At 42.0% G+C, this 27,030-nt stretch overlaps 1 long non-coding RNA gene and 1 pseudogene across 1 annotated transcript; both read right to left on the reverse strand.

Moving 5' to 3' along the window:
• Positions 1 to 5,671: 5,671 nt before the first annotated feature.
• On the reverse strand, positions 5,672 to 27,030 carry LOC116545113. Its single transcript, XR_004266194.1, has 3 exons — positions 27,016 to 27,030; positions 21,739 to 21,742; positions 5,672 to 5,833 (listed from the first exon to the last, which is right to left on the reverse strand). It is a non-coding gene; the product is annotated as an uncharacterized LOC116545113 (long non-coding RNA).
• On the reverse strand, positions 23,994 to 24,826 carry LOC116545112 (annotated as a pseudogene).

A 27,030-nucleotide genomic window follows, 5' to 3' on the forward strand; every position in this document is an offset into this window, starting at 1 on the left:
TGTCAGGGCTGTTTGAAAGATCAGGCCAGATTATTCAGGTAAAAGTTTTTCACCTTGCCTAGTCTTCTGGATTTTTTTTTTTTTTTTTTTTTTGACTTTGAGATAATTTGCTGCCCAGTGTCTTCTTCCCAAGAGTGAGTTGGAGAGGCAGAAAGGCAGGACTGTCACCCTCCACTTCAGAGTCCCTTCTGGGTGCCCCCTCCCCTTAGGCTCAATTAAAGCACAAAGCTGACAAGAAGTCCCTTACCCAAGATAGCTGCAGAGTCTAAAGCCAGAAGGTTTTGTTTCCTACCAGAGGTGGATGGCGGTGTCTGTGCCCCCCTCCCATGCTGAGAGTTGCCTGTTCTTGGGGCCTTGTCTCACCCCCAAATCCAAATTCCTTGGGGTGGTCAACTTGAGACAGAAGTTTAAATTTGATTCTTGTTCTTTGGGATCGACCCAAGACTCTTATGATGGAGCATTGCTCCACCTCCACCCCACCTCCACCCCACCTCTGTCCCTCACCCAGTGTATTGAGGGTCCTCAACTCTAGTGGCCTGGAATTGGAAACAACGTTCCCCAGACAGGGGATGTGGCCTTCCCCATCAGGCTGGCCTGATGAACATCAGTTCATGTTGCATGATGAACATCAGTCTTAGGGCAAGAAACCCAGGGCGGGGAGTGTCTCTCACCTACATTCACAAGCTGCAGCCATTTAATGAGGTGTAGTGGCCTCTCTTGGACCTCTGGCCTGCAGGATGGGATTTTTACCTTGTGCCACAGTGGGGGAAACAAGGAACAGGGTCACAAAATAACAAAATGAGAAAATCTCTGTGATGGAGAAACATCCCCCAGGCCCAGCAAGATTCCTACAGTATTCAGCACCATTTGGGTTGTGCCAGGGATGTGTTTTTGTCACGTGACAGCCTATCCTCATTGACATCAATCAGAGACTTGCGGAGGTAAGAGTGGAGTTCTGGCAGAAGGTGCTGTGGGAGACCTTGCCCCCTTTCTTTTGTTGCAGGAGTGGCCACGGGAACCAGATCTCTCGGACACCGAATATTGGAGGAAGAGGTTTATTCAGCTGGGAGCCAGGTGTCATATTTGCCTAATATCCAAGCTTGCCTAACAAAGGAAGGTTCCTTCTTTATATAGGCTTATACTTTAGATGTTACACGTGGAAGAATTTTAGGTTTATAGCTTAACATATGTAAAGGGTCTCTGTTTACAGTCTTAGGAATTACATATGTAAAGGGTCTCTGTTTACAGTCTTAGGAATTACATATCAAAAGGGTTTCAGTTTACAGTCTTAGGAATTAACATATGAAAAGGGCTTCGGTTTACAGTCTCAGGAATAAAAAGGGGAAGTTTACAGTCTTAGGAATGAAAAGGGGAAGTTGATCTGAGATGCCTGGGTCTCCCTCTTCATCCCCCCCTTTGAGACCCTTAACACTTTATAATGTGCTATAGCTGGCCTAGAGCCAGAACCTGAGCAACGCCATTTTATAAGATAAAGCTGTGTTTGGCTTCTGTAAATAAAGCTGCTAGCTTGCTCTGAAAAATGCCCACTATGTAAAGCTGCTTACCTTTTCTTATCAGTACCAGAATAAGCAGCCCAAGCTAATTCTGTCTTGGCCCCTGCGACTTGTAATAAGTAACTAAGATCTGTAATTTTCACCACTACCCAGACAATGTGTAAACTAAGGCTTATCTTGACTTCTGTAAACCACTTAGGTAACAATCGGAATGACAAAAAGTCCCCTGGCCCTCAGAATGTCTGAATCCCTTCAGCCCCACCCCTGCCCCTCACCCTCTCGGTCCTAAAACCAGGATGTGGTTTTTCAGCTTAAAAACCCCTCTCTCCCTGAGCTTGGGGCCACAGGTTGAAGATATGTGAGTCCTCTGTGGCCGCCGGCAATAAAGACCCGCAATTTGGCATACTTTTGTCTTGGTGTTAATTTCATACTCGATCTAATACTTCAATAATATTAGTGAGAGGTCTCACTTTCATTCTCACTTTCCAGATTTTCTGAAGAAACAGACTGATAATGTTTCATATAATACACTTGTGATGTCACTTTTTGGCTAACTACAGTAGTGATGAATCCCCTTATCATCTGAAGGAACAGGGGCAGTAGACAAAGGAGCAGTAAACAAACACCTATTGTTATTAGAACACTTATGATGAGGGTTTTGAATCCTCTCAAGGAAGAGAACCTACCTCTAAATAAGGACTCAGGGTTAAATCTGTGCCACACCTGTACAGGCACGTGTGCCAGTTTAGTCATGTCTTGAACAATATCCTCTACTGCTTGACCCTCGTCATCTATGTGCAGACAGCAGTTGGTTAGACTGAATTTTCCCCAGACTTCTCCTTTGGCTGCTAGCAAATAATTTAGGGCTAGTTGGTTGTGATAAATCGCATTTCTCATTTGAGATTCTTGTTGGGCCAAGAGGGACAGAGCTTTGCCCGTTTCATTAGTATTTCTAAAACGGCCTGCAACTGCATGAGCATGTAAATAGGGGTCCGGTATCCCCATGAGTCATCCTCAGCCCGTGTGGCCAGCCCATAATACTCAATAATTTTCTCTGATGGCCACTCATCATCTGTCCCATTTGTTAGTTTTAGGTTTCTCTTCTCCCTAGCAGAGTAAACTGAGTGCCCTAACAGCTCACCTATCTTAACAGATAATAGGAAGAAAGAAGGCTTAATGATGCTTATGACATAGCTACCTGTCCATCTCATGGATTACACCTCTTATATTGAGTTCCATTATATAAACAGGTTCCCTTCTGTGTCCCTGTACATTTATAAGAACTGCAGGACAAAAGAATGGCAGTAACTTTTACGTCTTTCTTGGTGTACATACTGAGGGCATTCTTTGAAATTAGTTAATGTTCCTACTGTGTAAGTCCAAATATTAAGAACAAGTCCCACGATGAATCTCCTCATGCTTTGGCCATGTGTGGACCAGCCAGCTTCCGGGATGTGGCTGGAGCAGGGCTTGTTGTCCTTTTTAAGGTGATTCTGCAGTCTTTGCCTTGGTCTAAGTCTCAGCTGTTGCTGGTCTTTACACGGCTGTGGTGGATTCAGGCTGGGATTCCTTCTACCTTCACAGCTGTGGGATTGGTCAGGATCAGGCCTGAGGTCCTTTCCATTGTGGCTTTAGAGGGGCTGTACTCCCATCCTTTATCTACATGTGATTACTTAGTGAGAAAGGGTGAACTGGGGAGAAAAAGGCTTATAGGACATTTGTTATTTACTTAGGTTGAAGTATTCTAAGTGATTCTCCTTAGAGCTGGTGACTAGCAGCCTAACGCAATCTCTCCCCACTCCTGAGGAGTTCTAGGAGAGCCCAGAGTAGGGGAGGGGGCCTATGGCATAAGACTTTATAGGGGAATATCCTGTTTTTCCTAGAGGGAGTGCTTCTAATTTTGAATAACCCCAAGGGAAGTGCCTGCACCCACTCTAATCTTGTTCCCTGACACACTTTCCATAAGCTGTTTTTGATGGTCCAGTTTTTTTCCACTTTTCTGGAACTCTGAGGTCGGTAGGCAGTGTGCAGTTTCCAGGTGATACCTAAGGCGGTTGCTGTTTTCCGGACTAAGTCTGCCACAAATGCTGGTCCACTGTCTGCCCCGATGTGCAGTGGTAGTCTAAACCTAGGGATAAGATCTCGAAGCAGCATACAGGTTACTTCATGGGCTCTTTCAGTCCCACCCAGAGTATGTGCACACCAGGACCAACAAATACTTATGTCCTTCACACTTGGACATTTCAATAAAGTGTACCTGGAGATCTTCAAATGGAGCTGCTCTATAAGCTTGAATTCCAGGGGGAATAGTTGGACCCTGCCTCGAGTTGCGTTGTCAACATGTAATGCATTGCTGTGCTACAGTTTTGGTCAAGTCTGCTAAATGTGAGATGTAAAAGTACTGGCCCAACATTTTTTTAAGTGACTCTTGACCTAAATGAGTGGTCTCATGTACAGCTTGTACACCTGCTGCTCTCAGCAGCTGTAGTTCTGCTATTCTTCCATCTAGCAGTTGGATCCATTCTTCTTTAATCAGTTGCCCCCTTCTGTCTGGAGAAAGTCTCTTTCTTCCTTAGAGTAAGTAGGCAGTAGATCAGGGATCTGGGGAATCAGCAGGGCTGTAACTGCTATTTGGTAGGGGGCAGGTGCTGCCTTAGGAGCTGCTGAATCTGCTTGGGAATTTCCCAGGGCCACAGAGGTGTGGGCTCACTGATGTCCTCTGCAATGCATGACTGCCACCCTCCAGGGCTTTCAGGCTGCTTCTAGCAGCTGCAAAATTTCATGCTGAAAGTTTATTTCTTTTCCCTCTGAAGTTCATAGACCTCTCTCTTTTTACGGTGCTCCATGTACTTGGAGAGTCGGGAAGGCATATGGAAAGTCAGTGTAAATGTTTATAACCTTATCTTTACTCAGCTTTAGAGCTTGAGATAAAGCAATGAGTTCAGCCTTCTGAGCTGAGGTGCCCTGAGGCAGGGATTTGGCCTCCATTACAGTGTCCAGAGTTACCACGGCGTAGCCTGCACATCTTTCCCCTCGTGGATTGACAAAACTGCTCCCATCCACATACAACTCCCAGTCTGCTACTGTCCATAGCTGATCCCCAAGATCAGGCCTGCTGGAATAGACTGTATCCAGGACTTCAACACAGTTGTGTTCAACGGGACCCTCTGACATTGGGAGCAAAGTGGCGGGGTTTAAGGTGTTGCAGACTTCAATGGTGATGCAGGGATTTTCACATAGCAGGCTCTGGTATTTGGTCAGCCTAACATCTGATAACCAGTGGTGCCCTCTGGTATTCATTAGAGTCACTACTGCATGAGGTGCCTTGATATTTAAGTTCTGTCCCAGAGTTAGCTTATCAGCTTCTTGTGCCAGTAGAGCAGTTGCTGCCAGGGCCCTTAAGCATGGTGCCTTCCTTTGGAAACTCCATCCAGCTGCTTGGAGAGGTAAGCTACAGGCCTGGGCCAAGGTCCTACTGTTTGGACATGGACCCCAACTGCCACTTTTTCTTTTTCTGCCACATATAATGTGAAGGGCTTTGTTAAATCAGCCAGCCCCAAAGCTGAACTGACATTAGTTTTGTTTTCAGTTCCTGATAGGCCTGGCGCTGCTGGGATCCCCATTCAAAGGGCTCCTTGTCTCCCTCCTTTGTCACATCATAGAGGGGTTTGGCTAGTACTGCGAAGTTTGGAAATCCACAATTTACAAAATCCACCACTCCCAGGAGCTCTCTCGCCTGCTTTTTAGTCTCAGGGTCTGTCACTCTGCAAGTGGTTTGCTTCCTCTCTGCTTCTAGACTGCGTTTCCCCTTCCAGATGGTAAGCCTCAGATACTGCATTTGCTTTTTGGCAAATCTGGGCTTTCCTTTTAAACCCTTTATGCCCACAGTCCTCCAGGTGCCGAAGTAAGCCATTTGTTTGCGCACCCGACTGCCGTGGGGTGTCTTAATAGAAGGTTATTAGCATATGGGGGCAGTTGCAAGCAAGAAGCTTCTGGGGGGCAGTCACAGGCTGATGCCTAGCTAAGGATGATGAGAGAGTTTTTGAGCCCCTGGGAAGCTGGGTCTAGGTGTATTGAGTGGTTACACCTGCTTCTGGGTTTCTGCCATTGAAATGCAAATAAGTTTTTTTTTTTTTTTTTTTTTTTGACCCTCTGAGGCCAGTCTAATGCTAAGGAGGTATTCTTTAAGTCCAATTAAGTGAACCAACTATCCTCTGCTGGCAATAATCCCAACTGCGTGTATGAGTTGGGTGCAAAGCCACGCAAGCCTTGCACAGGCCTGGGTGATAATATCAGTCTTCTGCTTCTGGCTAGGAAAGCTCCATATTCCTTCCTAAGAGGCAATGAGAGCCTGGATGACCCCTGCCTAAGGCATTTTTAGCTGCAGGGAGTCTCCTTTTTGAATGGGATAATGGCCCTTGATTTACACAACAGGTTTTGCTGGAGAAGGTGGGCAGGGGCAGTCTACTAAGTACAAGAAAGTCTGTTCTTTTAGCACCTTAATATCACTAACAATATTGGTTCTGTTTTTTCCATGGGGGGTTACAGGGCTGTTGTCCGGACTGTGGGTTCTTAGGTGGGCAGACTGTGGGGCTTTCCAGGAACCCCCCTTTTCCCACACTCTTGGAGGTGTTCCTCTCATAGCAGCAGCTGTCAAGTCAGCCTTCTGTTGAGCCTGATGTTCCCTTTCCCTATGATTTTCCCTCTGGCTTACCGCCTCTTGGTTTACAAACGCCTGGTTAGCTACTTCCAATAACTGAAGTATTCATAGATGCAAATCCTGCCTGTTTCTGCCACTGCATTTGCCTGGACATGGGAGTCCATATTTCTCAGTGGCGAGGGGGATGGTGATTTCTAGCAGTTTATCCCTTGGCTACTAAAAGTCGCTGCCTGTTCTCTTAGCCACTTCGGAGGGTTTAACACTAACTGCAACTACTAGTCTATGTATGGAAATTGATCAAGGTGTTTTAGCTTGCTGTATATAACCTCATGCCTTACTTTGGAGACAAGGGGCCTGGTTAGGGTCCCCTCTGGGGGCCAACCCACCCTAAATGCTGGCTAATCTTCCCTACATAAAACCCTTAATTTATCTGGTGTCATAGTTACTTTATAATTCCAGCTAAATTCCTTCTTGAAAATTTTCAGCATGGTTTCTAAAGGAGTGGGCTTGCTATGGGAGTGACCCATATTAACAATTCAAAGAAACAATTCCCACACTTAGGAGAGTGTTAGTTCACTCACAGCAGCTCCCGACTAGCAAGATGCAGCACAGGGCACTCTCCGATTTACATTCACTTCAATCCTTTTACAACGCCCAGAGGCTTCTTCACTCAGCCTTATGTGGCTATCTCTAATTCTACAAATTGCTTGATGCATGAGGTCCTTCCTAATGGGCCCAATACCTTTTACGACTGATGAGTCCAGCTGGACACATCTACACACAGACACACATCTACACAAAGACACACATCCACACACATCCACACATCCAAATGCTCTTCTTCCAATTCAACAGAGAGCTACCTTCCAATGTGCCGATCTTGCACCCGTGGGTGATCAGGCCATGCTTTTACCCAAAACGGAGTGGACTACTTTCCCAGGTACGACAACACAGACACACTTCCATGCACAGACACACATCCGAATGCTCTCCTTCCAATTCAACAGAGAGCTACCTTCCAATGTGCAAATCTGGCACCCGTGGATGATCAGGCCACGCTTCCACCCAAAATGGGGTGGGCTACTTACCCCGGTACAATGACACAGACACACATCCAAATGCTCTCCTTCCAATTCAACAGAGAGCTACCTTCCAACATGCCAGTCTGGCACCTGTGAGTGATCAGGCCACACTTCCACCCAAACAGGGTGGGCTACTTTCCCGGGTACAATCTTACCAAATTCAGTTGTCCAGACTTCCCCAAATGCTCATTCCCCCTCGGTGTTCAGCCACTGGGTGGATCCGCACTGCAGGGCCTCCCTGCTCCACTCTGGCGAGGCTTTTCCACCGGGCAAATACCTGCCCAGGAGCGCTCTCAGGATGCGTCACCCCAGGGAGCACCCCGCAGGGATGCTCCACAGGGCTAGGCAAACCACCTAAGAGACTTTTTCCCTGCTGTCTGCTATCCGAGACTCGCTTCCCTGACAACGCACCAAAATGTTGCATGAGCGGCCGGGGGAAACAGATCTCCTGGACACCAAATATTGGAGGAAAGAGTTTATTTGGCCGGGAGCCAGGTAGCATATTTGCCTAATATCCAAGCTCGCCTAACAAAGGAACGTTCCTTCTTTATATAGGCTTATACTTTAGATGTTACACATGGAAGAATCTTAGGTTTATAGCTTAACATATGAAAAGGATCTCTGTTTACAGTCTTAGGAATTACATATCAAAAGGGTTTCAGTTCACAGTCTTAGGAATTAACATATGAAAAGTGCTTCAGTTTACAGTCTTAGGAATGAAAAGGGGAAGTTGATCTGAGATGCCTGGGTCTCCCTCTTCACTTTGACATTGAGAACAGTAAGAGTTTTGTTCTTTGGGCCAGGCATGGTGGCTCATACCTGTAATCTCAGCACTTTGGTTGGATCTCTTGAGGTCAGGAGGTCAGGACCAGCCTGGTGCACATGGTAAGATCCCATCTATACTAAAAATACAAAAATTAGCCAGGCAGTGGTGGTGAGTGCCTGTAATCCCAACTACTTGGGAGGCTGAGGCAGAAGAATGGCTTGAATCTGGGAGGTGGAGGTTGCAGTGAGCCCAGATTGTGCCAATGCACTCCAGTCTGGGTGACAGTGAGATCCTGTCTCAAAAAAAGCCTTTCTGTAATATATGTGAGGAACAGTTCCCAATGCCTGCATGTGTGGAAGTGGAGTCCCTCTTTTCTTGATTAAGAACTTTTTCTGGGGCTGGTTGGGGGATTTTGGGCCATGTGTACCTGACAGGTGTGTGGAGCATCTGAGGGCTTAGCTGGCTTGTGCCCCAATGCCCCTCCCCAGGGAGAGCCAGACCCTTCTCTCTTATTGCCCACTCATGCCCAGTCCCACATTGTTTCTCACTCAGGAGCCCTCTGCCTGACCCTTTTAATTCAGGTTCTGCTGAATCTCTTGGGGACCCTGTGAGCCCTGGGATAAAATTGCAGGAGGTGGCAACTCTGCTGCCAACTTCTACCTGAAGTTGGGGTCCCTGGACTATGCTGGCACCTAGTGAGCAGGGTGGCTGACCTGATCAAGCATCATCTCTTAGCCTAGCTTAAGGCCCTTCCCCACTCCCGGCCTTACACTGGTGGAGGCTTCAGTCATGGCTGGTTTCAGTCATGGCTGGTCTGGGGAGTACCCTGTGTTTCCTCCCAGATTGAAGGGGAGAAGCAGATCCTGAAGAATGATCTAAATTGTTTAGCTCAGCTGACCCCTTGTTCCCTGCTGTTGAACACACACTTTGGTTTTTATGCCCTGATTACCTCTGCTTACCTGGATGTCCCAGGCAGGTGAGTTGTGTTTCTGTCTCATGTGTGCTTGGGCTGTGCTTGAGGGTCACTAGCAGGTACTGTCTGGCAGTGGGCAGTGTTAGGTCATTGTGCTCTCCAAATTCTAGAAAACAGCCCCTGAATAAACAAACTGTGGTACATTAATACAATAGAATTCTAATGTGTCAACAAAGGGAAACAAATTACATTACACTATGGATGAGTCAGAAATGCATTTCTCTAAGTGAAGAAAGTCAGATCTAAAAGGCTACATATTATATAATGCAATTAAATGGCATAACAGAAAAAGAAAATTATAGTGATAGATGAAGAAGAAGGAGGAGAAGGAGGAAGAGAAGGAAGAGTAGGAAGAAGGGGAGGAGGAGAAATGTGGTAATAAAACAGTGATGTATGATACTGTGGGGATGAGTGTATGAGTCTCAACAGTTGTTAAAACCAGTGGAACTGTACATCACAAAGAATACATTTTCCTCCTGCATATTTATAAAACCTAATTTTGAAGAAATTCAGATAAAGGGCAGGCAGTACAAAAAGAGTTTATGCTTACTAGAAATAGATTGCCTAATTCTATTGAAGAAGGTGAGGGCAAAAGATTTTGATGTTAATCACTTTGAAAAATAGTGTTTTCATTAAATGCTGTAAAACTCAAGAACTGAACAGAAACACTGTGTTCTGGTTAGTGTTGTTTGTCCATAAGACTATGGATTAGCAATTTTTAAAATTCTATATGTTAGTATCTATCTATCTAGATAGACAGAGGTAGAGATGGGTAATAAGAGAGCGAGAAAGACAGGGAGGGAGAGAGAGAGAAGACAATTCATGCCTGTTTGTCACTAAAGTTGAAAAAAGAAAATCAAAGGCAGAATTCCAGAATAAACCCTGTGATACTGGACTGAAGTTGGAAATATTTGGATAAAGGCATGCTTCTTATATCCATCAATACAAAAAGAGACAAAGAGGGAAATAGAGATAGAAAGAGAGAAATGTGTGCATACATGAGTCTATATTTATACGTATATTTCTAAACTTTGCTGTGAGGGCTCAGAAGTAGCAAGTAGTGACACCTCAGTATTAATGAGCACACCTATCTTTTATATCATGGTTTCTAAGTACTATTCTCCAATAAAAGAGAGTGATTCTTCATAAAAATAGATTGTTCTGGGGCTGAACTGAAAAATACAACTTATGGAAGAGTATCTTGTGGAGCCAGAAAGTTAAAAAGTGCTTTACAAACAACAGAAGATGCTGGGAGTGGTGGCTCATGCCCGTAATCCCAGTACTTTTCGGAGGCTGAGGTGGGCAGATGACCTGATGTTGGGAGTTTGAGACCAGCCTGACCAACATGAAGAAATGTTGTCTCTACTAAAAATTCAAAATTAGCCAGGCGTAGTGGCACATGCCTGTAATCCCAGCTCTTTGGGAGGCTGAGGCAGGAGAATTACTTGAACCCAGGAGGCAGAGGTTTCAGTGAGCTGAGATTGCACCATTGCACTCCAGCCTGGGTAACAAGCAAAACTCCATCTCAAAAGAAAAAAAAAAAAAAGAAGGCATGGCAAAAGAAGTCAACCTCTAAGACCTCCCAGAAGTCATGGCTGAACCAATGTGAGAAACAAAATAAATAATAACATTGAATTATAACCCAGAGAATACAAGAAATATCTGAGTTTATACAGATATAGAAAAGATTAAATAGGCTGGGCGCAGTGGCTCACTCCTGTAATCTCAGCACTTTGGGAGGCCACGGCAGGTGGATCACGAGGTCAGGAGTTCAAGACCAGCGTGGCCAACGTAGTGAGGCACCGTCTCTACTAAAAATACAAAAATTATCGAGGCGTAGTGGTGCATACCTGTAATCCCAGCTACTCAGGAGGCTGAGGAAGAAAAATCACTTGAACCCAGGAGGCAGAGATTGCAATGAACAGAGATTCTGCCATTGAATTCCAGCCTGGGTGACAGAGCAATACTCCATCTCAAAAAAAAAAGAAAAAAAAAAAAGATTAAATAAATAAGAAACAAACAAACAAACAAAAAAACAGAGAAAGGAAATCTTATTTATGGAATTCCAAGTACTAATCAATGCAGGTGAATAATGCAAAATAGAAAATTATCATTAGAACATCACATTAAAAATTGCTGTAGACAAGAATGTAATAAGGAATGTAAAAATTGTGGGTGAAATTTAAAGAAGAAACTGGATATTCACATGGCCCCAAAGTACCTGACTCCAAATATTTAAAAATAGCATTTTCTCCCTTTTTTTTTTTTTTTTTTTTTGAGATGAAGTCTCACTTTCTTGTCTACACTGGAGTGGAGTGGTGTAATCTCAGCTCACTGCAACTTCCATCTCCTGGGCTCAAGTGATTTTCCTGCTTCAGCCTCCCAAGTAACTGGGATTATAGGCACCTGACACCACACTTGGTTAATTTTTGTATTTTTTAGTAGACATGGGGTTTTACTATGTTGGTCAGGCTGGTTTTGAACTCCTGACCTTAGGCGACCCACCTACCTTAGGCTCCCAAATTGCTAGGATTACAGGCATAAGCCATCGTGTCTGGCCCTATACATAGCATTTTCTTTTAATTTCTTTATTACTTACAACTATTCTAAAGAAAGATTATACAGTATTGTGACATATGTAATCTTTAGATGTAAAATATATGAGTGGCATAAAGAATAGAAAGGGGTAATTAAAACTTCACAGCAAGCCCCCACACCAGATGATTTTTACAGGCAGACTGGCATGAAAACAATTGGATAAGGATGAAGAATGCATTTGCTGTCTGATTTCCATGCGTGCTGCTGAGATTTTTCCCATGGCAGCTTCTGACTTCAGAAGTAAAAAATCAAAACACAACTTCTAGCTGTACTCAGCTATTTTGCTAAATTGCAGCAGAAGAAAATGTATTCTCTGCAGATCTAAATATAAGTCAATTTCAAGGTAAGAGGTTATGTTAGGCACAGTAGTTTTAGTCAGTGTTGAAAATTATAAATAGCCTACAAATGTCATAAAGGGATGAAAAGAGGTTGCAGACATATGAAATATGTTTTGTTAAATTAAGTTGAGCCTAAATCTGCCTTCATGCATGGTTTAAATTCAGCCTAAAGGTTTGTTCATACATGGTAAACTGAAACCTAACTGGAAGTATAAACAGACTAACCTCCTTTTGTGCAAATAACTGAGATCTGGCCAATCAAAGGTGGCCAAACTGTTCAACCCATGTTTAAATAAGAAAAATGTCAAGCTGTACTTACTCTAGCTGTTTGTGTCCCTCACTTCTGTTCTCTGTACTTCACTTTTCTTTTCCTATACATAAATATTCTTTCATCATGTTGTTACCAGAAAGGGGTCCCAATCTGGACCTCAAAAGGGGGTTCTTGCATCTCACGTAAGAATAGTTCAGGGTGACAGGCCAGGCACTGTGGCTCACGCCTGTAATCCCAGCACTTTGGGAGGCCAAGGTGGGCGGATCACCTGAGGTCAGGGATTTGAGACTAGCCTGGCCAACATGGTGAAACTCCATCTCTACTAAAAATACAAAATTAGCCTGGTGTGGTGGCAGGCACCTGTAATCTCAGCTACTTGAGAGGCTGAGGTGGGAGAATTGCTTGAACCTGGGAGGCAGAGGTTGGAGTCAGTCAAGATCGCACCACTGCACTCCAGCCTGGGAGACAAAGCAAGACTCTATCTCAAATGATAATAATAATAATAAATCAGGGTGATTCCATAAAGTAAAAGCAAGTATATTAAAATAGTAAAAGAATTGGCGGGGCATGGTGGCTCAAGCCTCTAATCCCAGAACTTTGGGAGGCTGAGGTGGGCAGATCACGATGTCAAGAGATCAAGAACAGCCTGGTCAACATGATGAAACCCCATCTCTAATAAAAATACAAATATTAGCTGGGGGCTGTGGTGCACACCTGTAGTCCCAGCTACTCAGAAAGCTGAAGCAGGAGAATTGTTTGAACCCCAGAGGCGGAAGTTGCAGTGAGCCAGGATTGGACCACTGCACTCCAGCCTGGCAACAGAATGAGACCACATCACAAAAGAAAAAAAAAGGGAGAATGAATAAAGGAATTAAAGAAAGGATACTCTTGAGCCCAGCCCAGTGGCTCACGCCTGTAATCCCAACACTTTCAGAGGTCTAGGCACATGGATTACGAGGTCAGGAGTTTGAGATCAGACTGACCAACATAGTGAAATGTCGTCTCTACTGAAAATAGAAAAATTTGCTGGGTGCAGTGGTGTGGGCCTGTAATCTTAGCTACTCAGGTGGCTGGGAGAGGAGAATTGCTTGAACCCAGGAGGTGGACATTGCAGTGAGCCTAGATTGTCCCACTGTACTCCAGCCTGGTCAACATAGTGAGACTCTGTCAAAACGGAAGGAAGGAAGGAAGGAAGGAAGGAAGGAAGGAAGGAAGGAAGGAAGGAAGGAAGGAGGGAAAGAAAGAAAAAACAGGGCTACTCTGTGGACTGCTTGGGTGCATATGCTTCTTTCCTAATTTCATTTTGAAAAAAAAAAAAAAAGGATTTTTCATGAGTTTTCCAGAAATGGGTAGGCAATTTTTGGGACTGTAGTTTTCTCTGCCTTTTAGACTATACAAGGTAACTTCTGGACATTGTCATGTCATTTGTAAACTGTCATGGTGCTCTGGGGAGCGTCTTTTTGCTTGCTTCTGCATTATAATTATCATATAATGTGCGGTGAAGATGACCAGAAGTCACTTTTATTGTCATCTTAGTTTTGAGGGATTTTGGACAGCCTTTTTACTACATTTTGTTTTATAAGCAGAGTCCTTATGCTCTGTATTGTGTGATATCAGTCCTGCCAACCTCCTATTTTTTCCTGTGATTAAGAATGCCTAACCTCCTGGGAATGCAACCCAGAAGGTCTCAGTCTTATTTTACCTCACCCATATTCAAGATGGAGTTGCTCTGGTTTGGACATCTTTGGCAAAGTAGTTGCTTGAGAGTCCCTCTCACCCTATTCTGGCTCAAGAGACTGCCCTATGTTTTAATCATTCTTTGCTCAATTAAACACTGTTAAATTTAATTTGTCTAAGATTTTCTAAAACTTTTTTTACTTTTTTTGATACAGAGTCTTACTCTGTTACCCAGACTGGAGTGCAATAGCAAGATCTTGGTTCACTGCAGCCTCCTCCTCCCAGGTTCAAGTGATTCTCCTGCTTTATAGGTGTCTGCCACCACACCCAGCTAGTTTTTGTATTTTTAGTAGAGATGGGGTTTCACCATGTTGGCCAGGCTGGTTTCAAACTCCTGACCTCAGGTGATCTGCCTGATTTTTGGCCTCCCAAAGTGCTGGGGTTACAGGCATAAGTTGTTGTGCCCAGCAGATTTTCTAGATTTTAACAGACTGTATCAACAGTGGAATTTGAGATAGAGCTTCTAGTGACCACCACCAGGTGACTAAGCAATAACCCATTGTTTTCATGGCTCTTTTGCAGTACTTGGGAATTTTGGTAAGTTTCCTCTTGGATTCCCAAGTGTCATAAAATTTTGTTTTGAGCTCTCTGAGTTAGTTTAAGCAATTTTCCAATTCAAACTTGATTTGGATGTTGGGACAAAACCTGGACTGGCTCCAGGATCAGATTGGATCTAATAATTAACTGATTGGAATTGAGTTAGAGGCCTCTCTTTTTTTATCCAAAATGTGTTTATTGAGATGGTTTTGCACCCATCTTGATTCAGAGTGCTTTTAGTGTTCCTTCCCCCTGAAAGAACATCCTTCTGTAAGCCTTGTTTTTCATCCTGTAGGCTGGTGGAGGACAGTGGAGCAGCCAACACACAAAACTACTGTTTGTGCATGGCTAAAGACTGTGGCGATTTTATAGCATCCTGGTCATTTCACATTTATGACGTAGGAATTGGAGCTCTGCACCAGACATTTCTTCTTATGTTTTCTCTTCTCCTCTTCTGGAGAGGGGTGAAGGAGATTATTTGCGAGAGGCATGTTCTCATGAGTAGGTCATCACTGCCAGAAAGGCCAGTTAGAGGTCTCTTATGTCTCACTGGGTCAGGCAGAAATCCGCTGTGATGTAACTATGCAATGGGTTCACCTTGTCCACTGACTACAGACAGCCAATTCATCAAGACAGGGAAATTGCAATACAGAAAGAGTAATTCATGCAAAAGCAGCTGTATGGGAGTCCAGAGTTTTATTACTACTCTAATCAATCTCCCCAGGCATTTGGGAATCTGAGTTTTTAAAGATAATTTGGTGCATAGGGAAGGCCATTGAGTGCTGAACTGTTGGGTCAGAAGTAAAATAATAGAAACTCAAAGCCATTTCCTTGAACTGAGTCAGTTGCTGGGTGGGGGCCACAGATCAGTTGATACAGTTTAACAATCTGGGTAATGCCAGCTGATCTATCAAGTTCAGAGTCTTAGAAATATTCCAAACACTAGGGCTTGAAGAATCCCTTTATATAATCCTCTCTCTATAATTATATAATAGTTCATAGTATGAGTGCCTGAAGAATATTTTCCTACATATATATAATTATATCTTAGTTCATAATCAGGAATGCCTAGAGTAGACACAGTATAGAGCATGAATTAAGAAATAAGCAGCTTATAATGGGAGTAATGCCTAGAGCAGACACAGTGCAGAGCATGATTTAAGGGAAAAACAGTTATACCAGGACAAGAATCCATGGCCCAGGCGGCAGCATTCAGCATCATAAAGATATTTGCTGTATGGCAGGCTTGGGCAAGAGCCACTTCTCCTGATAAAGGAGTTGTAGGACTTTGCTCCAGTTCTTGTGGAAGGCTGCCCTCAGACCAGCAATCGCACCTTGGTGACTGTGAACTTTATCAGCTCTTCCTACCATGTTGCTCGAAAAGCATCTTCCAATAGAACTCATTGGAAGCTGCCAGCAGGTGGCGGTAACCATGACAGCTCTGTTACTACAGTGGGACTTAAAGCATCTCCTCATAAATCTTAGAAGTAGTTTGCTCATAGATAGACGTATTGCACGCTGCACTCTCTTCACTATGCATGGCTCACCTCCATGCCTCAGTAACCTAATGGGGGTGGACCCCTTACTGCACATGGCCCTTGCCTTGATGGGAATGAGCCCCTTACTGCACACTGTCCACCTCCTAGCTTAGGTGACCTAATGGGAGTGGACTCCTTGTTTTATTGCTCAGGACCCTACCACTATCCTTAAAGATGATTTCACTCACTGCTCTGCCCCCTAACTTATACACAATAAATATTCACTCTTCTGGATATCCAGGGCCTTGCCTGGCTCTGCTCACAGGTGGCATGGCCCCTTGAGCCCAACTGCATCTTTCTTGTACTTCTGTGTCTTTTCTCTTTATTTCTCAGATCTTGTGCCTCAGCATAGCATAAGGGACACCCCACATCCCTGTGGGGCTATCAGACCTACAATGATGGTTTCAGTAAATGGCAGTATTTGCAGGGTTGTAAACATTGGCTTCTGAAAATGTGCAGGAATTTTTGTTTTTTTGCCCTTCTTTGTTTCTTATTCTTGTTCATTTAGGCAGAGAAACATTATTGGCTAAGCTGATTAGAAAGATCTGAGTCAAAGCCAAGGTTCCAAAATTACCAATGCAAAAATTATATTAGTGAGAAAAATTATAACAGGAAGCTGAGCTAACTCACCTCCATCTCAACTTTCCCTTAAGTATTCCTGGGCTATTGGGCCCAGCTAACTGGTGAAAACACTCAGGGTGTCATTTAAATGATAATAGGCATTGGCCACAAATCCAACTTTTGTAAAGCTAATGGGAAGCCATTGGGCTTGGTGGGGGAGAGGGAAGCTTGAGTCCTGCCAAGGTGCAGAACTGAAGGAAGCCAGATATTATTCTGGAGGTTATAAAATTTGGAACGTCCCCAATTGCTACTGCCACACTGTCACTGCTGTAGAACCTAGAATTGACCTTTTGAGATATTTCTACAAGTTTTATGCATGTCTTATCCCTATGGTTCCAACTCGACCTGATGCTTTCTCCTAGACTAACCAACCCAGCTCCTGCAGCCCCACCCACAAGCTCTTCAACCTACAGAAAGGCAGCTTTGACTCCTTGTAATTTTTTTTTGACCTCCTATAATTTTATCTCCACTCCAACTAATCAGCAGAAAGCTCCTGTTACCTGACCAACTCAGTCCTTATCAAAACTGCACTTGAAAGACCCCTCATGGCCAGGCTTAGGCCTTTAATCTCAACATTTTGGGAGGCCAAGGCAGGTCGATCCCCTGAGGTCAGGAGTTGGAGAACAGCCTGGCCAACATGTGAAACACTGTCTACACTAAAAATACAAAAATCAGCCGGGCATGGTGGTAGGCACCTGTAATCCCAGCTACTCAGGAGGCTAAGGCAGGAGAATCACTTTAACCCAGGTGGTGAAGGTTGCAGTGAGCCTAGATCACACCATTACATTTCAGCCTGGGAGTTAAGAATGAAACTTTGTCTCAAAAAGAGAAAATGCAACAATCATCTCAGCTTACTGCAACCCCACCTCCTGGGCTAAAGCAGATTCATTTAGCTGGGATTACAGGCACTGAAAACCACACCCGTCTGATTTTTGCATTTTTAGTAGAGATGGGATTTCCTCTTGTGGGCCAAGCTGGTCTTGAACTCCTGACCTCAGGTGATCCACCCCAAAAGTTCTGGGATTACAGACATGAGACACCACGCCCAGCCTCGATGAGATGATTTAAGTACAAAGTCTATCACCCATGTAGGCTGGCTGCCTGGTGTCTAGTGAGCACTTTCTCTATTACAATCCAGTGGTCTTTATGAAGTGGGCAGAAAGAATCCCTTGGGCGTTAAATTCAAGGTAAAATAAAATTTTTAATTTTTCAAGAAGTGAGTAATTTACCTTTCAGCTATGACTACATTTACTTGTATAACTATTAGGCCCTGGAAGGTTTCCCAGACCAAAGAGGGGCCTGGCTGTTTGTTCTCATGGTTAAACAATGAGATCCAGAAAAACTGAGAAAGAAGAGAGTTTATTTCTGCAACTGGCTACAGGGACACAGTCAGAATAACTCACTAGACCCACTAGAAGTTACAGGCTTCTTCTCCAGTGCTTATATACATTCAAACCATATGGCTACATGCAGGAGTGCATCTACAAGCTAAAGTGTTTCACTCTTTCTAATTTTTAAGTAGGGTCTGGTCTGTAAAATGACTTCAAAGCCTAGAAACAATTACTTAATTTAAACTGGGTCCTGGTACAAGGTGTGCAAGAATGCCTCCATCATTTTAATTAATTATTAATAGACTTGTTTTTACATTCTAGCCTTTGTACTGAGGCATTCATTTCTCCAGTTCTTTATTGCTTAACTTATGCATTCATCAGAGTTACAGTAAGGTGTTGATGAAGGCTGACTGCTCTGGTTTTAGCAATCTGGAGACCTGGTCTGCCACAGAAGCAGCAAACATTTACAGAAATGGCAAAATATTTCTAAAGGTAATTTAAAATTTCAGTGAAGTGTTCCGCATAAACAACATTGTCCTGTAAGGAGTGCATTTAAAAATAAGGACTTTAAAATGATTAACTGTTGATGTGTGGAAGCTTGTAAAAATTTCAATAGTTTTATTGTGTTTTTTTTTTTTTTTTTTTGAGACGAAGTCTCACTCTGTTACTCAGGCTGGTGTGAGGTGGTATGATCTTGGATGATAGATTTATTTAAAAGGTTTTATTAAAATTAGCTTTAGTACTGATAATACATTATAGTATTGATAATATATTAATATAAAAGTAAAATTTGATTTTCTCTTCAACAAAAATTTTATGTAGTATTAGTAAACACAATAAAATATTTTTGTTCACCTATTGAGTAAATTTAAAGAATGAGAAAGTAGAGAGGATATATAATTTTACTCATGATTTTTTAGACCTTTTGACTACAAAACTAAGTCTTTTTTATAAAAAAGTAAAAGAATTTTGTTTTAACAATTTTTGTAAATTATTACTTTGGCTAAGTGAATGATTTTTTGTTGTTGTTTTTTTTTTTTTGAGATGGAGTTTTTCTTTTGTTGTTGCCCAGGCTGGAGTGCAATGGTGTGATCTTGGCTCACTGCAACTTCTGCTTCCTGGGTTCAAGTGATTCTCCTGCCTCAGCTTCCAGTGCAGGTGGGATTACAGGCATGTGCCACCATTCCAGCAATTTTTTGTATTTTTCGTAAAGACAGAGTTTTTCCACGTTGGTCAGGCTGTTTGCGAACTCCCAACCTGGGGTGATGGGCTCACCTCAGGCCTCCAGAAGTGCTGGGATTACAGGTGTGAGCCACCTCACTGGGGTGTGAACAACTATTATTTTATGATTACCTGTGATCCTATTTTGGTCAATTGTTGTAAGCTTTTAGTTTTTTTTTTTTTGTTTATTTGTTTTTAAGACAGTCTTGCTTTGTCACCCAGGCTGGAGTGCAGTGGCATGATCTCTGGTCACTGCAACCTCTGCCTTTTGGGTTCAAGTGATTCTCCTATCTCAGCCTCTGGAGGAGTTGGGAGTACAGTCATGCACCACCACGCCAGGCGATTTTTTGTATTTTTGGTAGAGACGGGGTTTCACCATGTTGGCGAGGCTGGTCTCGAGCTCCTGATCTTAAGTGATCAGCCCACCTCAGCCTCCCAAAGTGCTGGGATTATGGTTGTAAACCACTGCACCTGGCCCCACCTTTGACATATTTGACAGGCTTCCCAAAACCAATTTTAGCTTCAAAATTGTGTTTTTGACAACAGAGGGTCCCTGAAACATCCAAGAAAGATAAACAAGATTATTTAATATGTTAAATTACATGGATAAATTTGTTAAATAAAAAATAATGTTTTACATTCTTTAACTTATATGATAATAAATATTTAATTTATATGTGTTTCAAAATTACATGGGATTTATAAAATTCTAATACATCTGAGTATATGCTATTAATTATAATTAATTTTTTTTTTTTTTTTGGACACAGAGTTTTTGTCTGTTTCCCAGGCTGGTGGCACGATCTCAGCTCACTGCCACCTCCACCTCCCGGAGTCAAGTGATTCACCTGCCTCAGTCTCCCAAGTAGCTGGGATTACAGGCGTCCACTACCACACCCAGCTAATTTTTATATTTTTAGTAGAGACAAAGTTTTGCCATGTTGGTCAGCCTGGTCTCAAGCTCCTGACCTCAGGTGATCCACCAGGCTGGGTTCTCTCAAAGTGCTGAGATTACAGGCAGAAGCCACTGCACCAGACCCATAATTATAATTTTTATGATAAATTATTGTAGGCTGTAGATATAAATAATTTTTTTTGCCGATTGTGCCTTTATAACCATTTAAAGACATTTCCACAGTTAATGGGTTAATTCTAATGCAGTCTCTAAAAACTTCATAAGCACACAAAATCCTGGAGTACTGTGTCTCCAAGGAGGTTCAAGAAAAGGATGAAAATTGCCCAGACAAGTTGCATGCAAATTTCTGATCATTTTAGAATTATATTGTTTGGACTGGGTGAGAACTCTCAGAAACTTAATGAAGAGACTGACTCTTATAAAACTGCTAGCCCAGGAGAAACAAACATTAATTAAATGCCAAAAAAATACTTTGCCATATTTTTATGCAAAATCAACCAGTACTGAAATTCTTTAGATATGCAATTTTAATAATCTGTATAGTCCAAGTATAATTACCTATGTATGATCACCCATTAGTTATTAGGGCTATGCACCTAAATTGAAGAAACAAACTTAGTATGTAAGAGGACAGAAATTCTGGCCTGGTAAAGTGGTTCACGCATGCAATTCCAGCACTTTGGGAGGCTAAGGCAGGGAGATCACTTGAGGTCAGGAGTTTAAGACCAGCCTGACCAACATGGTGAAACCCCATCTCTTCTAAAAATACAAAAATTAGCTGGGCATGATGGCTCAGGCCTGTAATCTAAGCTACTCCAGAGGCTGAGGCAGGAGAATGGTTTTAACCCAGAAAGCAGAAATTGCAGTGAGCTGAGATTGTGCCACTGCACTTTTCAGAGTAAAGACTGGGCCATAGAGTAAGACTCCATCTCAATCAATCAATTAATCGATCAATCAAAGAAGAAATAAATCCAATGTTAAGTGTGGGCTCATGTAAAACCTAGAGAGTCACTTGGTCTTTCCTGAATTCTTATAGCTTTCATTATTAAAAACTCTACATTTTACTACTCAACACAGAAGAGAGAAACTAATCTAAATTAAATGTAAATTAAGTGTGTGTGTGTGTGTGTGTGGTGACTATTTAAATTACTAAAATATTTTATGACCAATGTTTTGTTCACCAAACATACTATCCTGAAAAGACAGCCAAAACTTCAGGTACGTTTATGCTACCTGATAAGCATTTTTGCAGAAATTTTATTCAACTGTCATTTTAACATAAGTTTTCTAGTTGTATAAATGCTTTCTCATGCAAGAAGGCTGATGTTATGAAAATAGCTAAAAAGATATTAGAAAATATGTTTTTCTAATGGGACATTTCTGAAAAAATCTCCAATGATAAAAATTCTTATTTTACTAGAGAAGTTTTAAAACTGTTAAGTAAGTTATCAAAGATACAATAGTACTAAGCAAATCTAATCGAATTGATTGGATTGCTGTTCCAATTTCAGATTAATGACCGTCAGATCCACTTAGAGTAAAAAAAAAAATGTCATTGGAAGGCCTATGCACCTAATAATAGAACTGCATGTATCTTCAGTTACCAAAATCTGATATGACTAAATGCAGCAAGACTTTACTGCATTATACCAAAGCTCATTTTTACCAGGTAAAGAAATCTTTTGCTGATCCACTGACTGAGGGCAATTAAACATTTTATTGTGTAAAAACCACCAATTGATCCTTCCCTTGCCATACACCCTGAAGCAAGACTTCAGGACATTGAACCTTGGATTTATAATTTCTCAACTCAGAAGCGTGCCTCCAAACTTTCAGAATTTTATAGCCATTGGAGAACTTAAGGCAAAGCCAACCAGGATGATTTCCCCTCAGAAGCAAATGGTAATCTTGACGTGGACAGCTTTTTTCACTAGATAAAAGATCAAGATACCTCTGCTTCTGTGACACTCCTATCTTACAGTTATTTTCTTCCTTATGGCTCTATAAAAATAGAAATAAAAAAGGGTTATCTTGTGTTAATTTGGGGGTATACTTGCATATTTAGAGCATTTTGCAGCCAACCTTATATATGGATAAACTTATGTTTTGATAAATGAAAGATGAAGAAAAAAATGTGGATGAGAAATTTTAATGAGATTCATTGTCTCATAATATAAGAAACAGAACATTGGCCCACTGTTCTTAAACTAGTTTATAAAGTAAGGAGAATTTTTTTTTTTTTTTTTCACTTTGTCTAACGATTTACTCAGAAAATTTTTTTAAAAAAAACAGTATTTTCAAAAGTTGTAGATTATTTACAATTTGGGATTAAAATAGAAGGAAACACATTCAAAATGATTACAATAATGCCGGCACATGAGCTATGAGATGTTTTCTTCTTTAACTTCTATAAAAACTCAACAGTCCATTTGGATGAGCACCACAATTGTTTCATTGCACAAGTAAGGAGAATTTTTTAAACAGCATTGCCAGGAAGCTTTGACTATTCTGAGTGGGCATGACTTGTTAGGTCTCTTTTCTCATGGTTTAGTGTAAATTAGACAATAATTAGAAATTTATTTCCCATAATAGGCTCTATAGCAGATTTTACAGTAAAGGCTATGGATACAAAACAGAATTTAAATCCTCTTTTTTTTTTTTTTTTTTTTTGAGACGGAATCTCACTCTGTCACCAAGACTGGAGTGCAATGGTGTGATCCTGGCTCACTGCAAACTCTGTTTCCTGGGTTCAATCAATTTTCCTGCCTCAGCCTCCCCAGTAGCTGGGATTACAGGCAGCTGCCACCATGCCTGGCTAAGTTTTTTGTATTTTTAGTAAATAAAGAGTTTTGCCATGTTGGCCAGGCTGGTCTGGAACTTCTGACCTCATGATCTACCCATCTTGGCCTCCCAGAGTGCTGGGATTACAGGCATGAGCCACTGTGCCCAGCAAATTTAAATTCTCTTATTAAAGTTGTGCTAAATAATTTAATTTCTTTAGATTATTTATTGGATAAAGAGAGGTATCTGTTTAGTTGCTAACACTTTTTGTAATATATCAGGTATTACAGTTGTAGATTAAAGAACAGACTGCTTGATTGAAATGAGCAAACCATTTATCTAGGTAATTATTGTGATCTATTTTATTTTAGTTGGTTTAGTTCATGGGGGCCCTGGTTAAAAAGTATACTCCAACCAGGCCTGGTGGCTCATGCCTGGAATCCCAGCCTCCCAGTCTGGGAGGCTGAGGCAGGCAGATCACTTGGGGTCGGGAGTTTGAGACCAGCCTGGCCAACATGATGAAAAAACGTCTCTACTAAAAATACAAAAAAAAATTAGCGGGTCTTGGTGGCGTGCACGTGTAATCACAGCTACTGGGGAGGCTGAGGCAGGAGAACCACTTGAATCCAGAAGGTAGAGGTTGCAGTGACCCAAGATTGTACCACTGCACTCCAGCCTGAGGAAGGGAGAAAAACTTTGTCTTCTAAAGAAAATAAAATAAAAGCATACTCCAAACTCTTGGTACTATCTTCCTGATAGTGAAAATAATGGTCTTGCTGATACAATATATTCTCTTAAAAGTTATAAATGTTTGCAGACAGTAATCTCTAGAATTTCAAATTTTTCTTCAACTGAAATGACAAAAACTCAAAGACTATAAGGACACCATAGCTGTAAATGACATGATAAGTATAGAAATGAAAAATAATAACTGTGATTGGCACTAGTGATTTGAATTTTGGTTACACTTTCACCGGTTAGTACTTAACTAAAAATAGAATTTTTTTTTTTTGAAACAGAGTCTCAGTCTGTCTCCCTGGCTGGAGTTCAGTGGTGTGACTTCTGCTCACCGCAAACTCCGCCTCCCAGGTTCAAGAGATTCTCCTGTCTCAGCCAAATGTTAAGAATTGGACACTTTTCTGCTGTTCTTTGTGTAGCTGCTCGGCTCAAATTTTTAGCATCTCAGCCTTGGCCTCAACCTTTTCGATGCCATCCCCCAGCTTGTACATGCAACTGGCATTTGGCACAGGCCCAGAAATGACCCAGGTCACAGGCTTTCATGGAGTATTTACATTCCAGGTCCATGTCCTTGGGAAAGCCGGGGCACCCTGCGGGAACATGGCACTGAGGTTGAAGCAGCTGGAGGCATAACCAGCATCACAGGCCCTTGTGTAGTAGTTCCTGGCCTTCCCCAGGTCAGGCTGGCCATCCTCATTAACCCATCCATCATGTGCCAGGCAAGCAATGTTGTGACATGCCGCTAAAGACTTCTTTCCAGGCTTCTCACACGCTATCAAAAAGCAACTGGCGGCAGCTTTCAGGTCCTGGGTCAGACCACCTTTTCCAGTCACATAGTAGATCCCCAGTTTGTAGCAGCTATTGCTGTGCTGGTTGTCTTCACAGTTAAACTTCAACACCTTGGCAGCCTCATCAAAATTCTTCTGGATCCCTTCCAAGTAGTCCACCAGATGATAGCAACTGTCCGGATCCTTCTTGTGGTAGGAATGGTAGTTGCACTCTACCTCCATGCTCTCCAAAAAGGACTTCAGCCCTTCCTTATTCTGGAAATCCACCAAGCCAGCCATGGTTCGCACTGGCCCAGAGACGGTCACATGAGCCGGCGGCTAGAATAATTTTTAAGCAAAATTACTGAAAGCCATTATTTTGAACTGAGCTTGTACATTAGGCACAGTGTACAACAGAGCAGACAAAACAAAACAAAAAGGCCAGGCACGATGACTCATGCCTGTAATCCCAGCGCTTTGGGAGGTCAATGCAGGCAGATCATAAGGTCAAAAGATCGAGACCATCCTGCCCAACATGATGAAACCCCGCCTCTACTAAAAATACAAAAACTAGGTGGGTGTGATGGCATGTGCCTGTAGTCCCAGCTACTCTCTGGAGGCTGAGGCAGGAAAATTGCTTGAACCAGGGAGGAGAAGGGTGAAGTGAGCTGAAATTGTGCCACTGCACTCCAGCCTGGCAACAGAGCAAGACATCATCTCAAAAAACAAAAAGAAAAACAAAAACAAAAGGGTCACTCATGCTGAATGTGCCATAATCGAACTGAAAATTTGAGAAAATAGGTAGATTCTAAAAACAACCAGGTTTTTTCCTTTTTGTTTTTTGGTAAACAGCAGATTTTAACACAAAAAGGTCTTCTCTGCTCTAATTTTTATTTTTAAAAAAATAACCTGAAGTTCTTTCATCTGTTTTACAAAACCCACAGTTCTGCTGTTTCCCAGTGGAATTTGAGATGGAACAAGTACATTTATCCTAGTTATAGTCTGATATCAATGTCTAAAATTTTGGTCTTTCTCAGACATGGATACTTTAGAATGACTGAAATAGGAAAATTGTTAAATTAAGTTTAGCCTAAGCTACCTCGTTTTAAGTTTAATTACTGTTAGTATTTTTTGTACACAGTAAACTAAAACCTAAATGAATGTGTAAACAGACTATAAACATTCTTGTACTAATCATTTTTTGCCAATCAAATGAATTCAACTATTCAAACTATATTCAAATAAAAAGACTCTGAGCTGTCATCAATCTGGCTGTTTCTGTGCTTCATCCCAGTTTCTGTATGTCACTTTGCTTTTTCTGTCCATACATCTTCCAATGTGTGGCCATGCTGGAGTCTCTATGAGCTAATTACTCTTTGCTGAATTAAATTCTGCTAAATTTAATTTCTCTAACTTTTTAAATAAAAAAAAAATAAAAAAATCTGAGCTGCCGTCAATCTGGCTGTATAGTTTCTCATTTTTAATAAAAAAAATAAAATCTGAGCTGTCATCAACCTGGCTGTTTAATTTCTCTAACTTTTTAAATAAATAAATAAAATAAAATACAAAAATCTGAGCTGTCACCAATCTGGCTGTTTCTATGTTTCATCCCAGCTTCTGTATGTCACTTTGCTTTCTCTGTCCATACATCTTCCAACGTGTGGCCGTGCTGGAGTCTCGTTGAGCCTACTCTGGATTCAAAAGCTGCTAGATTAGCAAATTACTCTTTGCTCAATTAAACTCTGCTAAATTTAATTTCTCTCTCTCTTTTTTTAACTGTTTTAAATTTTTTTATGATAAAAAATAAATAATATGTTGTTGGGCTTTGACTTTATAAACTCATCCCTCAGCCATTTTCCCACATTATTTCATGTGCTTTCAAAATGCTTCTGCAATATTTTTAAAGACAGGGTTTCACTCTGTCACCCACGCTAAAGTGCAGCAATATGACTGATCCCAGCTCACTGCGGCCTCAACCTCTTGAAGTCAAGTAATCTTTCAGTCTCACCTTGAGAAGCTGGGATTACAGGCATGCGCTGCCATGCCCAGCTGGTTTATTTATTTATTTTGTGTGTGTCCGTGTGTGTGTGTGTGTGTGTGTGTGTGTGTGTGTAAACAGTGTCTCATCATGTTGCACAGGTTACCCTTGAACTCTTCAGCTCAAGTGATTCCCTTGTCACAGCCTCCCAAAGTGCCAGGATTACAGGTGTGAAGCACTTCATGCTTCTTCTTCTTCCTTTTTTTTTTTTTTTTTTTGAGAGTCTCACACTGTCTTCCAGGCTGGAGTGCAGTGTAACTATCTCAGCTCAGTGCAACCTCTGCCTCCTGGTTTCCAGCAATTCTCCCACCTCAGCCTCCTAAGTAACTGGAATTACAGGCATGCACCACTACACCCAGCTAATTTTTGTATGTTTAGTAGAGACGGGTTTTTACCATGTTGGCCAGGCTGGTCTCAATCTCTTCACTTCAAGTTATCTGCCTGCCTCAGACTCCCAAAGCACTTGGATTACAGGTGTGAGCCACTATGCCTGGTCTGCTTCTGTAATTTTTAAAGGGAAATAACTTTCAATGTTAAATAGTGCTATATAGTCCCAAATCTAGAAGGAATCCAATTTCTATTGTAAACGTGTCACTTTCCAAG

This window comes from Sapajus apella, unplaced genomic scaffold (assembly GCF_009761245.1).
Source record: "Sapajus apella isolate SASKATOON/1434 unplaced genomic scaffold, GSC_monkey_1.0 scaffold247, whole genome shotgun sequence".
Classification (NCBI taxonomy): Eukaryota; Metazoa; Chordata; class Mammalia; order Primates; family Cebidae; genus Sapajus; species Sapajus apella.